This window comes from Schistocerca nitens, chromosome 1 (assembly GCF_023898315.1).
Source record: "Schistocerca nitens isolate TAMUIC-IGC-003100 chromosome 1, iqSchNite1.1, whole genome shotgun sequence".
Lineage (NCBI taxonomy): Eukaryota > Metazoa > Arthropoda > Insecta > Orthoptera > Acrididae > Schistocerca > Schistocerca nitens.
In genome coordinates this window covers 508,148,283-508,163,542 of record NC_064614.1, presented here as the reverse complement: position 1 = coordinate 508,163,542, position 15,260 = coordinate 508,148,283, and positions in this window count along the sequence as shown.

Genomic DNA, 15,260 nt, shown 5'->3' with positions numbered 1-15,260 from the left:
TCTAGTCAAGTTGTGCCACAAACTCCTCTTCTCCACAATTCTATTCAATATCTCCTCATTAGTTATGTGATCTACCCATCTAATCTTCAGCATTCTTCTGTAGTACCACATTTTGAAAGCTTCTATTCTCTTCCTGTCCAAAATATTTATCGTCCATGTTTCACTTCCGTACATGGCTACACTCCATACGAATACTTTCAGAAACGACTTCCTGACACTTAAATCTATACTCAATATTAACAAATTTCTCTTCTTCAGAAACGCTTCCTTGCCATTCCCAGTCTACATTTTATATCCTCTCTACTTCGACCATCATCAGTTATTTTGCTCCCCAAATAGCAAAACTCCTTTACTACTTTAAGTGTCTCATTTCCTAATCTAATTCCCGCAGCATCACCCGCCTTAATTCGACTACATTCCATTATCCTCCTTTTGCTTTTGTTGATTTCATCTTATATCCTCCTTTCAAGACACTGTCCATTCCGTTCAACTGCTCTTCCAAGTTCTTTGCTGTCTCCGACAGAATTACAATGTTATCCGCGGACCTCAAAGTTTTTATTTCTTGTCTATGGATTTTAATACCTACTCCGAAATTTTATTTTGTTTCCTTTGCTGCTTGCTCAATATATAGGTTGAATAACATCGGGGAGAGGCTACAACCCTGTCTCATTCCCTTCCCAACCACTGCTTCCCTTACATGCCCCTCAACTCTTAAACTGCCATCTGCTTTCTATACAAATTGTAAATAGCCTTTCGCTCCCTGTATTTTACCCCTGCCACCTTTAGAATTTGAAAGAGAATATTCCAGTCAACATTGTCAAAACCTTTCTCTAAGTCTACAAATGCTAGAAACGTAGGTTTGCCTTTCCTTAATCTTTCTTCTAAGATAAGACGTAGAGTCAGTATTGCCTCACGCGTTCCAATTATTTCTACGGAATCCAAACTGATCTTCCCCAAGGTCAGCTTCTACCAGTTTTTCCATTCGTCTGTAAAGAATTCGCTTTAGTATTTTGAAGCTGTGACTTATTAAACTGATAGTTCGGTAATTTTCACATCTGTCAACACCTGCTTTCTTTGGGATTGGAATTATTATATTCTTCTTGTAGTCTGAGGGTATTTCGCCTGTCTCATACATCTTGCTCACCAGATGGTAGAGTTTTGTCATAACTGGCTCTCCCAAGGCCGTCAGGAGTTCTAAATGAATGTTGTCTACTCCCGGGGCCTTGTTTCGCCTCAGGTCTTTCAGTGCTCTGTCAAACTCTTCACGCAGTATCGTATCTCCCATTTCATCTTCATCTACATCCTCTTCCATTTACATAATATTGTCCTCAAGTACATCGCCCTTGTATGGACCCACTATATACTCCTTCCACCTTTCTGCTTTCCCTTCTTTGCTTAGTAGTGGGCTTCCATCTGTGCTCTTGATATTCATTCAAGTGGTTCTCTTTTCTCCTTAGTATCTTGGTGAAAGCGTTCACCCTCTTTCTCACTCTAATGTCCAAAATTTTCCGGAAAGTGGTCGACATTTGAGTGCAGAAAGTTCCAACATTTAATTTGTTTCGTGTGATAAAAGGAAATTTCTTGGAGAGGTACTTGAAGCAGGGTCGACTATAGTAGAGCGTTTACATGAAGCACAATTTTATGTGTAGTGGTAGAAGCAAGATTTTTTGTCCTACAAGCGCTTCGTGCAGATATTCTTAGTTCCAGGCACAAAATTTCTCAGCTCTAGCCAAACTCCCTCACTCCAATGTCTTTGCCTTGCCCGACTGTCCCATTCACATAGAAACAAGCATTTTTGTGAACTCATGTTGTTGTCCTAATAGCATTCCGATAACCTTGAAGTTACCGCAGATAAGCCATTTGTGTTCCTCATACTGGATGATTGCTAAGAGTATTTTCATTTTCTCATACATCTCTTTCATTTGAAGTGAATGGGGCACAGGAATGAACCCATACACGTTCCCATTGTGCAGTAATACGTCTTTCAGGCTCCTCGTTGGTGAGTCTAGAAAATGTCTCCACTGAATAGGATCATGGTCAATGTCATAGAAGTGCATGAAGTTGTTTTCGTTATTGCCGGCCGTTGTGGCCGAGCGGTTCTAGGTGCTTCAGTCTGGAACCGCGCGACCGCTACGGTCACAGGTTCGAATCCTGCCTCGGGCATGGATGTGTTTGATGTCTCTAGGTTTGATAGGTTTAAGTAATTCTGAGTTCTAGGGGAATGGTGACCTCAGATGTTAAGTCCCATAGTGCTCAGAGCCATTTGAACCATTTTATTTTCGTTATTGTTGCAGTAAGCCAAAGGTTCGTTCTGTGAGAAGAAAGGATTCTTACTTTTTAACCAGGAGCCAAGTAGTTCCGCAGAGTCAAATCTCGTACGAGATCATTAATTTCATTCTGAGAGGACAGTTGTAGAGTAAAGCCGCATTCAGGCTGCTAGACATCGCTATAGTCATGTCACTGACTGCGCGGCTGCTCCCGGCGGAGGTTCGAGTCCTCCCTCGGGCATGGGTGTGTGTATTGTTTTAGCATAAGTTAGTTTAAGTAGTGTATAAGTCTAAGGGCCGATGACATGACATAGAAATTCACACACATCTGAACATTTCGAACATCGCTATAGTCTTCGATAATTGCATCAATTTCATTTTCATCATCGCCTTCTGAAACGTCCTCTAAAACGGCTGGAGGAAGAGGAGCAAACAGATGGCTGAATCAATACGTGGATACACAATTTGTTTCTTATTTTTCAGATTGTACCCTGAACACTAACTAAACAGAAAACAGTCATTAATGTGATTTTTAGGCTCCTCCACACCATTGCAAATGGCATGCATGTTTTCTTTCATTTTGTTCACAGTCTTAACCTTCCAACACTATAGCGGCAAACTGTCTTTGGCGCCCATACCTTGTCCTGGTCACCAAGTTTCATTTTAAAATAACCATGGCAAACTTTTTCACAGAGTCTGCTACTTCTGCTTAAGCACTGTATAATTTCTACATATATAACAGAAAGCATTTGGATTGCTCATACGCTTGCGTAGAGACATTGTCGTAACCACAAACATTAGGTGAACTGTTTTATTAATTCTATTTTAAATATACAGGATAATCACAATATAGCACTGGTAATGCAAGCCTATGCGATAAAAAACACTTTGAAGGTCACACAATAGCAACTAGTGTCAACAGGTGTAACAGTCTAAAGGTATACAGGGCCGTGTTAAGAAATTTCCCTCCAACAATACGTATAAACTACAGGCACAGTAACATCCTTGAAGTCAAACTGCGGCAAAGCTGTAAGTGGCAGGAAAAAACTGAAAACAGATCTGGAATGAGCATAAACATTTGAGGTTGTATCACATATTAATTTTCAGTCATCTGATACCATGCAGACAAGTGTTATAGTTGTTTACAATTGCTATGAAATCGGGTTAATTTTACTTGTATTCCACGTCACATAGTCTTCATAATCTTGCCAGCAATGTTCGCTATGTTTCTATTCTCTAAATTTTGTTCTGCGTGTGTTTGTTTATCACTGTGTGTATAGTGTGTTTCTGATGCATAAATGGGCAACCAGCACAGGTTTTGCTATTCAGGTGTGAGAAAACCGCCTAAGAAGCAGTAGGTCGGCCTCCGTATCAAGCCAACGATCACCATCTGATGGACGGCTCGCTCTGATACAGCTCACTTTCCCTGTGTGAACAGACAGCGTTACATGTTGCTCTGCTTGAGCAGGTCGTAAAACGCGTCAGTCATTTAAATACGTATTTGAGGGTTAAACGTTGTGCTAAAGCGGGAACTTGTAAAATTCCACTGCGTTCTAGAGATACATAAGATTTTGTGACGAAACTAAAATTTCGTGAAATTCTTCTGAGAGTGTGTCTGCGTCACCATGTGCAAAGAAAAACATGTGAGCGACTAAATGTACTGGGAAGCAGTAGTGAAGATGCCGCCCAACTGCTGCGCGTGCGCTGTACGTTATGTTTACTAACAGTGCGGCCAGTGAGAAACCTTTGGCCGCACTGTTAGTGAACATAACGTACAGCGCACGCGCAGCAGCACAGCTCTTCGATTTTCGGCAGCGGCGTTTAAGTATGGCACCATTTATCCGCAAATCATTGCGCATGCGTGATTTCCACGCCTGCGCATTCTTCGAGCCCGTCTTTTATACAGGGTGAAAAGTATTTAAACCGACAAACTCTGGGAGGTTGTAGGGGACATCAAAACAAACATTTTTCCCTAATGCCATTTTTTCCTATGATGAGTATTTAAACCGGTAGAGGAAGATTGCTCTGGCGACAAATCAATTAAACCAATAAACACTTTTCCATTTTTTTATGACCAAGAGACAACACATTAACACAACCCAATTTCAGTTACAGTAGATTTTCAAAACTGCCTCCATTGACACGTAAACAAAGGTTACACCGTCGGATTATGTTCTGTCTGACACGGGCAAAAACCCCAGGAGTATCCTGAATTGTTCCTGCTGCTGCTTCTAACCGGGCAACAAGATCCTCTTCTGATGCAACAGGGGTTGCGTAAACAAGGTTGCGCATCTCTCCCCACACAAAAAATTCCAGAGGGACATATCTGGGGATCGAGCAGGCCATGGTGCAGGGTCCTGTACCTCTGCCAATCCACGTTTCTGGGAACCGTCGGTCCCGGAATCGACACACACGACGACTGAAATGTGCCGGCGCCCCGTCATGTTGGAACCACATGCGTTGTCTTGTAGGGAGCGGGACGTCTTTCAGCAATTCTGGCAATACTCTGGCGAGAAAATTGTTAATAGTGACTGCCATTTAATGGCCTAGGTAGCAGATATGGCCCAATTAAACAGTTCCCAACAACACCGACATTAACGAAGAGCCGCATTTGATGAGGGCTAGTAACTGTGGCATGTTGGTTATCCTCACTCCAAACATGCGAATTATGTATGTTGAAGACTCCATCACGCCCGAACGTTGCTTCATCGGTAAACAACACAGAGGATGGAAATGTAGGATGCATTTTACACTGTTCCAGGTACCACTGCGAAAGCTGTGCTCTGGGTGAATAATCAACTGGTTCCGGGTTGTGGAGACGCTGTAAGTGAAATGTACATAACAATTGCTCTCGAAGGACTGTTCTTAAATTCGTCTGATTCGTCCCCATGTTACGTGCAATTACACGAGTGCTGATTGAAGAATCCCGCTCCACATGCTGCAAGACAGCTTCCTCAAATTGCAGCGTTCTTACCGTGCGACGGCGCCCCTGTCCACGTAATCTGATAAATGACCCGGTCTGACGCAGACGTTGGTACACAGCAGAAAAGGTCGTATGATGCAGGACACGACGATTAGGATATTGTTGTTGATAAACCCGCTGTGCAACTCACCCGTTGTGGTGCGCTACGTAGTACGCACCAACCATGTCAGTGTACTCACTCCAGGTGTATCGCTCCATTAGTAAACAGAGACAATGCACTACTACACTGGAGGACAGCAGTTGCCTACAACTGAAGATCGTAATACAGCCTCTAACAACGGAAGGGCGAAATAATGCCTCCACCGGTTTAAATAATCCTCATAGGAAAAAATGACATTAGGGAAAAATATTTGTTTTGATGTCCCCTACAACCTCCAAGAGCTTTTGGTTTAAATACTTTTCACCCTGTACACGGCGCGTGGACGTGCGGATACCGTCAATCGTACCTAGTCACCAGCAAGGTTCAATCAGCTGAAGGTGTCGGACAGTTGCTCCGAGGAAATATTGTGGAATTTGCACATCATCATCCGGCGGCAAACCCGTGAAGACTATTTACAACATAACCGCCAGGAAAGCTTGAAGAGTCACAATAATCTTTCCATTTCGTAATGCCATAAAGAGCACAGTAGTGCCCTAAAGTAAATGTTGCTTAGTCGATAGCATGTACAAGCAATAGACGCCTTGCAAATTTCCAGATCCTGTCGTTCTGTTCAGTGTAGAACCCGGAGGCGGGGGAGAGGATAAAAGGAAAGACAACTAAGTATCAATCTCGGTGACATAATATCCTGGTCGCAAATACAACACCAACATAAAGTAACAGGCAAAGAACACATGCTTCTTTTTTTATATAAAACATCTATCAACTCAATACACGTAATCTTACTAAGAAGTGTTAAGTTCGGATCAGGCACGTCTTGCCGCGCGCACGCCAGTAACAAACGAACGATGTTAACAGAAGAGAGGGGGGAACTACTTGTTGATAGCGCCGTTGGCAAGCAGTGTGGGCGAACACGTGCGCCCGCGCTACCGCATCTGCTCACCCCTGCCGTTGCGGGAGAGACCAACACTAGACTGCGGTAGGCGGGCCGAAATTGGTGAACGTTGCAGCAGCTCTGGAGAAGAGGCTCGCACAGGACAGGCTAGCATCAAAAGCTGCATCAAATCAGTCCTCCGATAGGAAAACAAAGCAATAACTGCGTATTGTTGCCTTTACCTCATGATATTTTCTTAACAGTACAAAATTCGTGTCATCGTTGATCACCTGTAGGCATACAGCTTCTTCGACTTCATCTCAGAATGTTTGGTTGACATTACTTCAATGATATTTCTGCCATTTCACCAACACGAGTGGCTGGTATTCTCAAAGATTCGCCCTCCATTGCCGAAAGCGAACTGGATTTGAGCCCATCGCGCGAGGCTCTATGTATTGTCCATGCTAACGTCCGCAGTCCTGGTCATTGTCGCTGTAGATCCGCCATTGCTACCTGCAACGGTTGTTCACGGCAGTACAGGAACCCAGAATCCGTTTATCTTGAGCATTTCTTCTTTCTTATTAAAACTGTTGCCTTGTTTATGAATTTCGACGGCTTCCTTGAAGCAAACGGACGCGGTAGCTCTTCACTGCTTGTGTCTGCGAATTTTATTACATACTCGATCTCACACAGAGTGCGCTCCGCCACGGCCGATTTCTCCACTGCTCGCAACCTACCATACCGTGGATATTCGATGATGCTGGTAGTGATGGATGATCAGGTCATTCCAATGTACACTTTTCCACACATACTCAGTATGCGGTATACTTCCATCATTACGAGTGGTCCCCTTTGTCCTTTGCTGATATGAGACGCTTTCTGATCTTCTTGACATGTTTCTGTATAGTCTCTACGTGTTTGCATATTGCACTGAGGTGACAATAATCGTTGTATGGCAACTCGACGTGGCATGGACTCAACAGGTCGATAAAAGTCCCCTGTAGAAATACGGAACCACGCTGCCTCTATAGCCGATCAGAATCGCGAAAGTGTTGCCGGTTCAGGGTTTTGTGCACGAACTGACCTCCCAATTATGTCCCATAAATGTTTGATGCGAAGCATATCAGGCAATCTGAATGGCCAAATCATTCGCTCGAATTGTCTAAAACGTTCTTCACACCAATTGCGAACAATTGCGGCCCGATGACATGGTATATTGTCTTCCATAAAAATTCCTTCTCTGTTTGGCGACATGAAGTCCATGAATAGCTGAGAATGGCCTTCAGGTAGCCGAACACAACCATTTCCAGTCAATGATTGATTCTGTTGGACCAGAAGACCAAGTCCATTCCATGTAAACACAGCTCGCACCATTGTGGAGCCATCACGAGCTTGCACAGTGGCTTGTCGGTAATTTTCGTGGGGGTCTGCGCCATACTCGAACCCGACCATTAGCTCTCACCAAATGAAATCTGGACTCATCTCACCAAAGCATGGATTTCCAGTCGTCTAGATCCCAACTAATATGACCAGGAGCCCAGGAGAGTCCCTGTAGGCGATGTCGTGCTGTTAACAAAGGCACGCGCGTCGGTCGTCTGCTGACGTAGCCCATTAGCGCCAGATTTTGCCCCAATTTCCTAACGGATACGTTCGTTGTACATCCCAGATTGCTTTCTGCCGTTATCTCACGAAGTGTTGTTTGTCGGTTAGCACTGATAACACGACGCAAACGACGCTCTATTCGGTCGTTAAGTGAAGGCTGTCGGCCACTGTGTGAGGGGTAATGGCTGAAATGTGGTATTCTTCGTAGATTCTTGACACTGTGGATCTCTGAATACTGAATTTACTAATGGTTTCCGAAATGGAATGTCTCATGCGTCTAACTCCAACTACCATTCCACGTTCGAAGTCTGTAATGCCCGTCGTGTGGCCATAATCACATCGGAAACCTTTTGGGATGAATCACATGAGCACATATGACTCCCCTGCCAATACAGATCACTTTTATACCTTGTGCATGCAATACTACCGCCATTTGTACATGTGCATGTCGTTATCCTATAACTTTTATCACCTCAGTGTATATTTCGATTCTGCCCGTCACACTGTGGATGTACGTCGGAAATGCTGTACGAGACATTACTTCTTCTGGCGTCACTTTACCGGATGTTCGGTTTCGTGACCTTATACTCTACAGTGGATTTACTGGATAAAGTTTCAATAAGGAAGCCATATACAGATATATACCTCTTGGATGTAAAACAAGTTTGAAGATCGTATCATTCTCAAAACTCCCATTTCACGGGATTATGCGCACAAAACATGTTGACAATCGGCACGGTGGCTGATGGGAGCGACTGTAACTGAAAAATGCCTTTACTGTCGCTCCCATCAACCGTCGCGCCGAGTGTCATCTTAGTTTGTGCGTACAGTAGACACACAGTAGAAACGATGATCTCTTACCTGTGCTTTGCAGGAGATACTCCACGTGGCGACCCTGCTGATCACTGCAGAAAATATGTCTGCGACTCCAGTTTTGCGATGATCCTGCCAAAATCAGGATATTCGAGAACGAAAGAAAATTCTCCCAGCACATCGGTATTCGTCATGTGCGAAATCTTGCATTCTTAGATGTGCACACCAGTATTAAAAGACAGCTATAAAATCGAGAATACGTGCGACGAACCACGCTCACTGGTTATGACTTAGTCCCGATAAACCAGTTTTCTCATAAGAGATATGTGAATATACACCGTAAATTTGCTAATGACAATTGCTGTAGGCATTTATATTCAACCCTCAACCATTCTGTGGCCAGTACTACTTGAGTGATATACGGTCATTTACTGGACAAAGTTCGAGTCTTCATACACAAAGTTTTCATCACATGATATGGACCATGAAAAATTACGAAATTAAATGAGTGAATAAGTAGCCGACTGGAACCTCGTATTTTTAATAAAATTCACATGTGGCGTTTGTTTTGAAGGAACATAGCATACTCTAGCATATTACCCTCAAGGTTCGAAATTCAGTAAAAATGAACTACAACAGGATATTGCGGATTACTTCACTAACATTACGTAGCTGTCATAGATTGTTACCAGACTGCCCAGCAGAGCACGCCGTATACTTGTAACTTCGCAGCCAGAACCAGAGTAACACGAAAGGTGGATGTCCGAACCTTGGGCAGATGGATAGGCCCCATTAAGCAGCAATTGGCAACAGTACCAAGACACTGTACGGAACTAGACGTTATGGACTCGATCGTTTCGGCTTCAGATAAACCACTGAGCAATTCGGTAATGGCGGCTCGTAGAGTTTAAGTTTTTTTATTACTATTATTTGCTGACAAGAAAAGAAACATATTACGAATATTAAATGCGGGAATGCTAAACAATTGTGTTTTTATTCTCTGCGTAATTAATTATACAGTTAATTATAAAAATGCGCTGATGTGGCGACAAACTTACATTCTTCACTTAAATTCTAGAAGGCAGATCAAAGTAGACGGTGTCATTACATTTGTAATAATCTAATTACAGACATGACTGCAATAAAGTTACACAGATACTCTTGCGAAGATCACTGTGGTGTCTCTGGAACGGTTGTAAAGATCAGTAAACTCTCCCCTTCTTTCACTTTACAGATGGCATTCAGTTTCGATGTACGTTGACATACGCAGTGTGGCTCTATAGTAAACATAGCTTTCGCCATTCTATGGATTTCCTTTCGTTCATCTTGTATTCATCATACATTGACGATATTTACACACTACGCAGGGCAATTAATATTATACACCTGTTCGTTTCTTTGTACGTTACATGTGATGCATCAGTTCGATTTTGTGAAATGAGCGCTCATTTTACTTTTTGCAAGTACGTCCTGTTGTTCTACAGATTCTTGACTCAACGCAACGAGCCTTTATATTCTTTGTGTAGTTACCGTGAGTGAAACGCTATTTATGACATACTAACAGAGGCTGGATCTTTACTTCCCCTGGAATTGCCTTTATTATTTCGTCCCCCAATTCAGGCAAGTTTCACGGAAAACTCACTAAAACCGGGACAGAACTTTCAATCTCTGGTGTTAGTTTTCATAACAAAGCAATTGTTTTTATTGTACAGAAAGTGCACATAGAAATATTGCAGCAAAGTTTCTGTTTTCATAAAAATGTAGAGTTTTGGTTTCAAAGTAACGTATGAAAATCTCGAGCTTTTTGTGACACATGAGTAACACAAAGACGACAGTTTCACTTTATTGGAAGTAAAATAAAATGCTCTTTCCTTCCTATTTTCTTTGTGAGTGAAAACTATCCTGTATTACAAATCTTATCAAATATTTTCTGTCGTGTGAAGGATGAGGCTTTACGAAGTAGATATACACATATCTAAGTAAATGAATGATTCTTTTTAATTTCGTGCAGATGTTGTCGAAGTGTGGTCGTATGTAGTAGGTAGGAAAATGGAGTAAATCAGTGAAGAGCATGATGTGGTACCATCATGGAAACCCGCAGGATAAATTAGCAGCGGACCAAGGAGCCGCCATCCAGCACACACATCAGAGAGGGTTACATGAAACATCATAAAAACGTGTGAATAACACAAAAACTAAGATTACCTGAATTATAAACATCATTAATACATCGGAATAGAGGTGCAAGTTCCATACACAAGAAAAATTCTAATTTAATTTAATTCAAGTAGATCCGTCGGGGTGTGACGGGGCGGTGGGGGGGGGGGGGGGGTGGAGGGAGGCGGGTCGGTTGACAGTCGTTTATTATTCGTCACTAACTGGCATATGGTCTCGCACATGAAGCAGAACACTATTCGAAATAACAAGACATGCAGTGCATATTGCCACAGATAAGGTTTCGTAGCGGTCTACAACTACCACAAGCGCATTTATTTAGCGTCTTTGTAGAGTTAATCGCATTATTTGAAAAAGAAAACATTTTAAATCAACAATGGATACGTCTGTGCGTCAACTCTCCGATTGTCGCCGGAGGGGGCTTGATGCATGCTCATGTCCAACAGTAATGCATGCGTTTCGTTTGAGCGCGGTTTACGTGACACTTAAAGGTTCGGGTTCATGAATAGTTCTGAGCCACACACATACAGACACACACACAAAGATTCCAGTTCCCATCTCCGTGGCTGCAGTTAAAGGTAAGTGAGGAGGAGGAGGAAATTAGTGTTTAACGTCCCGTCGACAACGAGGTCATTAGAGACGGAGCGCAAGCTCGGGTGAGGGAAGGATGGGGAAGGAAATCGGCCGTGCCCTTTCAAAGGAACCATCCCGGCATTTGCCTGAAGCGATTTAGGGAAATCACGGAAAACCTAAATCAGGATGGCCGGAGACGGGATTGAACCGTCGTCCTCCCGAATGCGAGTCCAGTGTGCTAACCACTGCGCCACCTCGCTCGGTGGGTAAGTGAGAAATCACTGTTCTGGACACTTATGAATTAAGCTTGGTGTTTGTGTTATCGCTCATAGTTCTGTCACAAAAAAAAAAATGACTCGTGTAGTTACTTACGTCATGTAGTAAGCAAATCTCTGCACACATTGTACGTACCACATCAGTTCTTCATGAAAAGTGCGTAGGTGACACACACATCTAATTCATTATTAAGAATCTAACTGTACTTCCTAGAGATGTCTTTTTTTATTTTTTTATTTTTTTACTTCAGTTCCCCATCCGGGGCGGGTTGGCAGCAGCATATGCGCTGCTCTTCAGCCGAAAGCCATTAATTATACAATAGAAGACATTTAAAATTACAAAGGAGAAAATATGGCGTACATAAGTATAAAAAGGGGGAACATAATGGAAGAGAACAGACAAAAAGGGGCTACAGTAAAATAGAGGTATAAACCTTAAAAAGGTATTGCGCACAAAAAAACCTCACACTGGGACGATTAAAAGAACACAAGGCGAAGTATGGCTGGAGCATAAAAGTAGCGATGGACAGCGCAGTACATAACGATCACTGACAGTAACGCTATGTACTAGTCCAGGAAACAAATTCACAGCTCTGGATGCACAGGAGAACAGCACCAAACAACACTGACATAGCACACTGATGACGATGAGCAGACAGAGGATCTTCCAGGGGCATGGAGATGAGGGAGAACGGAAGAAGGGAGGGAGGGGTGGAGAGCGGAAGAGAAGGGCGGGGGCGCGCCGAAGAGGGTTGGGGAGGGAAGGAAATGGGAGGGACAAAGCTGAGGAGGGGGACAGAAGTTTTTATCACCAGTTCATACTCACCCTGATTGCCACACAGACATTTACTTACGTACTGTACAGGCAACATAGAATGTCATATAAATGCATGGTGTCTATTCTTTTGGACATGTCCGAAAGAACAGACATATAATTGATCCACCTAGCTGGGAAATGTATCCTCCTTCAGTGGGGATGCACAAATACGTCCCACCTCCTGTGGGAATCTCAGAGAAGCGAACAGGAGTACAGTCGATAGGGACTGCGGATAGGTCGCTCTCGTTTGGAATGTGGATCAGCAGTAAAGTGTGATGCGATTGTCCGTGCTGTTGTGATAACGCTGTGTCCCGGATAGCGTGGTGGTTAACACACTTGCCAAGTAAGCAGGTGAACCTGGGTTCGAACCCCAGTCTGATACAATTTTCCCTCGTCGCCCCTGATTCCGCGTAATTTCCCGCTGCAGCTGACAGCAGTGTTTCCCTTCAATTTACAAACATAGTGTACCAGATGTCATAGCTAATTCCCGAAAGCGACTATCTTTGTTCATATTTATGCTTAACAGAGCCATTAACATCTAAATCTGTCACACAAGATGAATAAATAACTAGATAAATAAAAGTAAATAAATAAACTCAAAGAAAAATTAGAAATATTTCCTAAGACATGAGAAAGCCAAGCTGTATCTATGCACAGTCCACATAGAATCAGTTCTATTATTACTACATTCTCGAACAGATACATCTGCTTATTCAAAAATCGGATGCATCAGCTAAGTCCACCAGGACTGCACTGCTCAACTACTGCTCCTCACGACGACATTCTCATCCATTACTACTGTGTCAACTGTCTGTATTTATTGATTCATGAGTATTGATAGTTCATTACACAAGCAAACTTGAAATGTACAGCTTTTAACACTTATATCGATTAGAAGCAAGTTTATATTAGATAACTGTGTATCTACGATTATGGAGTGTGTGTTCTTTTTTAGTTAAAGTCCTTGATTCGTGACAGGAAATCAGAGTTCTGTAACGTATATATGGAGGAAGCTAAATTGTATTTAAAATAACGAAATTTTATAATATGTGTATACTTATAAAAATTCAATGTATATTGCAAGCTGTTTCATGCTTAGGGTACTTCTGTTGTAAAATGTAAAAGATGTAGGGTCGTCCCTCCGCAACGGAAGTGGCTTGGTGCGATGTAAAAGGTGATTTTGGCGGTCGAACTCGGCAACTACTTGGTGGGAACGATAAGCAGTCAGTGGCTAGCCGTTGCACGTTATACATCAACGGTGTCAAAGGAGGCAACTGGAAGCCGCTTTGCAAGGAATTTTGGATCAGATGTGGATCTGGCTGTTGCATGGTACTCTGCAAATAAGGAATGGTTCTAACACATTAAAAATACGTCGCCAAGAAGAAATTCTATAGAGTATACAAACATCAAGTGCCGTAAGTACAGTTAGTCGCCATGTCGCTTGCCACCACCACTTCGCCACTGCTCCACCAACTTCATGCATACAGATATGTATCAGAGCATGGAGCAGTTAATTTGTGTGAGTGATTTTAATAATAATCCAAGTGCTATAAACCAATGTTTAGAACCATAACTTTTATCCTGATCATGAACCTAAGCAGGGTCCCCTCCTAAGTTTTTCTAAAACCGAGTATCCTGTTTAAAATGCACTATTATTGTTTATTTATTAGGATTATTAAAAGTGAAGCTAGTTAGAATTTTACTAAAATACTCTCAACTTATTGCAAAAATTCAGTACCAGACTGTAAATGTCACTGTCTAAAATACCTGCTTCACAGGTGATGAAAAAAGGCAAATAAGTTACGCTCATTTGAAACTTCATTTAGCTTTTTGATTGCTATCATGAATGAATTTTTGAAGTTAATTGAGCTCACTATTGAATAATTTGCCTTGAAAAGTAAAACATAAAATATTCCAATTGAAGCTAAGAATTAAATTTACTTAAATTGAATTTTGCTACTGAAATAGAGTTTGACTAGTGATTCAATATCAGTTTATGGATCCCCACCATATTCTTCTCACATTAGAAAGATAATTGGAATATTATTGCTACTAAGGAAATCTGATACATTTCTATAAATAGGAGTATAAACATTGTAATTGTAGTATTATTTATTTTTATTTATGGTATTTATGTGTCAGTTAAGTCAGAAACCCCTCCTGGCTAAGTTTAGTTCTGCACTCTTGCAGTAACATTTCAGTACTGATCCAAGTAACAATCTTGAGTGTAGCTCTTATTGGTGTGAGTTTGGTATAAATTTTGCTTTCTATGGTTACTAGTACGTGCAGTATTGGTGACTGCTGCTACACACAGCTCAGAGTGCCCTCTGTCTGTTTGTATCTTGTGTACTATTCAAAGGGAAATATTAATTAAAGTAACTTCAATAACTAATATTTAATTTTCTTAGACATATATTTCCAAGTTCATGTAGCTAATTGAGTTGGCAACCATTCACTTTTTTTCATTCGTAAACGAAATTTACTACTTTCATTAAACCCCAAAGTTTAAAGCCTGTTTAGCTTTCCGCTAAATTCACCATGTTAAAAATTACTGTGCGATACCTGTATCCATTAGAAATACATGCACGGTCGAAACTATAAATCCTCTCAGAGGGTAACATTAGTTTGTGTCATGACAGGCTAGTGTTTGTTATACGTGGCTTTTCCCATGACAGAACTTAAGGTTAGGTTGTTAGGGAAAAGTGGCGTATAACGAACCTATGTAGTGTTATAAACTCCACTTATTATTGAAAGGATATCTCACACACATTTACAGAATACGCT